Genomic DNA, 3,298 nt, shown 5'->3' on the forward strand with positions numbered 1-3,298 from the left:
TCCTTTTGAAGTAGAGTTTCACAAGCTTGGGGATCAAACTCTTTGAAAACCGCCAAATTCTCCTTGTAATCAGCTTCATTGTAGCTGCTTGCCACTCTCCAGAATAGTGGCTTCAACATATCTGCCTTATTGGATTTCTTCAAGTTGGAGTAGATATGTCTAGCACAAGCTCGATGTTCTGCCATTGGTAACACAGTTGACACACCATGAATTAATCCTTTATGCATGTCTGATATCAGAGTGATGTTCTCACCTAGCCCCAAGTCCAGATCTTCTTTCAGCTTTCGAACAAACCATTACCAATTGGGATTGTTCTCACAATCCACTACGGCCCATGCCACTGGAAATATCTGGTTATTAGGATCCCTTCCTACAGCAGTAAGCATCATCCCATTCGTCGAGTTTTTCAAAAAGGTATCATCCAAACCAATGATTGGGCGACAGTTCTGCTTCCAAGCAATCCTCAACGGCTCAAAGCAGATGTAGATTTGATGAAATGCCTCACGACCATCAGCCCTTACTGTTGTATTAACCTCAACTGTAGTATGCGGATTGGACCTACAATAAATCACAAAATTGTTAACACAAATACGAAAATTAATCAGAACAAAGTGATAATACAAAAACAAAACTGTGACTTACGTTATTAGGTGAAGCTCATAGTCTCTTAATCTTGCAAACTGCTCATCACATTCAGCTTGCAGCTTATCAAATACACGTCTTCTAGCAACTTTGGCTTGGTTTGGCGAGATTATTATGTTATACCTCTTCTTCATCTCATCTTTTATCTCTGGACCGCTCATCTCCGGATCTCTTCTTATATCTTCAAGGAATAAATCAGCAATGACAGGAGTTTTAATGATCTCACACCTTCCTGTTGGATGGCATTGATGGTCATAGTCATAAGTCTTCACCATCCACTTTCCTCCAAGTGGTATCTCCACAGCACAATAGATTTTCCATCCACAACCTTTTGCTTTGCATCTAGCACCCAACCTCTCATTTTCCCACCTGTCAAACACCACATTCCGCCTTGTCTTTAAGACATATTTGATCACATTCCTCTTAAAATCAATCCCACTGCTGAAAACCTGCCTTAAACTGAACACACCATCCACTACACCTCTTCTAACTAACTTCACTGTTTGTGCTTCCTCATCACCTGATTCATCATCAGTTGCAGGATATACATCATCTTCGTCTTGTATCTGTTCCTCAAAATTTTCATTGTTGAAAACTTGTATATCCTCCTCTTCAATCTCGGCCTCTTCGTCACCAATGTCACCATCAACCTCTGAGTCTGATGATTCAGATAAAGCTGCCTCCGAACTCTGACCTTCGTCATCTTCACAAACATTCTCCTTGAGAATAAGAGCACCATCACACGCATTCTCCTTTCCAACAGCTATTGTGTCTATAGCTTCAACACATTCTTCTCCTTCCTTCTCAAAGTAAATGACAACTTCTTTCATCCATCGTCCTTTTGAGACCAACTTCTTCTTGTTAGCATCAACATTCTCCCACAAAGGCTTCCTATCTGATACATCTTCAAATGGTAGCTTGTACCACATCTTCCCAATGTACTTAATTCGCTTCTCAAGCATATATATAAGTACATCTTCAAAGATAGTGATAGAATCCACTTCTATTTCTTCAACAACTCCACCGACGTAGTCTAAAACTCCACCGAGTAACTTGAATTCGCCAGAATGATGGCATTTCACCTTAACAGAAATTTTCTCACTACAAAAAAAAACAAATTTTCGGTCACATAAGAAGACAATACTTGTCTGTTTCTATATTTACTGTATCGGATAAAGCAACAATATTCCCCACCACCCCGACAAGTCACTCACTGACAATGGAATCAACTCACATAATAAAGAATCAAACAGAAATCGACTATATAAAAACCTGAAACCAACCCCATAAAGTACCCGACAACATCCTCACATCCCCACATCCCCACTAGTTCATACTTAAACCACTACTAAAAATGTTATAACATGAAAACGAAATTGAAAAATTTACCTCATTTGTGAGAATCAGACCCGAACACCAAGTTACTTCCGATTAAAACCAACGATTACAGCAGATCCCTCTTCAACAGATGATTTCTTCTCCTTCTTCGAGTTAACCCTAGTTGAAGAGTAGATTGACTTCTACATACTGAATTGGGAAATCGTAAAGTTTTAACTTTTTTACGATGAAATCGATGTGGTAATAAGATAATGGGCCTGATATTTTTTATTTAATCTCTAGGCCCACAGCCTGATAAGATAATTACCCATAAACTCAATCGGGTCTTGGTCTCGGGTTCTGATTTGTAAATCCGATCGGGTTTTAATTCGGGTCCAACGAGTCAACGATGAGTCAACACCGACGCAAATCGTCCGGTTTGTCGACATTTGATGTGTATAGTGTTCCGCACATAACTTCTTAAACTTCAGACATGTGACCATGTATTACATATAGGTCATGTAGCTGGATGTCCTTTACCATAGTTCGCATGTGTGGCCATGCATTATGTGATACTTGAGGTAGCTGACTATTTTTTTCCTATCAAAAATGATCCAAGCATATGATCAACCTATATATCTAATCCAAAAGCTGGCATCGTTGTGACTTGTGAAGATACAATTAGCATCATTTCAACATAACTTCTCTAATACTATTACACTCAACATCACCCAACACCTCGACAATAAAAAAGATAAATCAAATTGTGAGAACATACAAAGTGGTGTGAAGTTGAATGAGATGATCAATTTTTTAGCAAAACTTCTTGNTTCCTCTTCAATCTCGGCCTCTTCGTCACCAATGTCACCATCAACCTCTGAGTCTGATGATTCAGATAAACCTGCCTCCGAACTCTGACCTTCGTCATATTCACAAACATTCTCCTTGAGAATAAGAGCACCATCACACGCATTCTCCTTTCCAACAGCTATTGTGTCTATAGCTTCAACACATTCTTCTCCTTCCTTCTCAAAGTAAATGACAACTTCTTTCATCCATCGTCCTTTTGAGACCAACTTCTTCTTGTTAGCATCAACATTCTCCCACAAAGGCTTCCTATCTGATACATCTTCAAATGGTAGCTTGTACCACATCTTCCCAATGTACTTAATTCGCTTCTCAAGCATATATATAAGTACATCTTCAAAGATAGTGATAGAATCCACTTCTATTTCCTCAACAACTCCACCGACGTAGTCTAAAACTCCACCGAGTAACTTGAATTCGCCAGAATGATGGCATTTCACCTTAACAGAAATTTTCTCACTACAAAAAAAAA

Source organism: Camelina sativa, chromosome 18, assembly GCF_000633955.1.
Source record: "Camelina sativa cultivar DH55 chromosome 18, Cs, whole genome shotgun sequence".
NCBI classification, from domain to species: domain Eukaryota; kingdom Viridiplantae; phylum Streptophyta; class Magnoliopsida; order Brassicales; family Brassicaceae; genus Camelina; species Camelina sativa.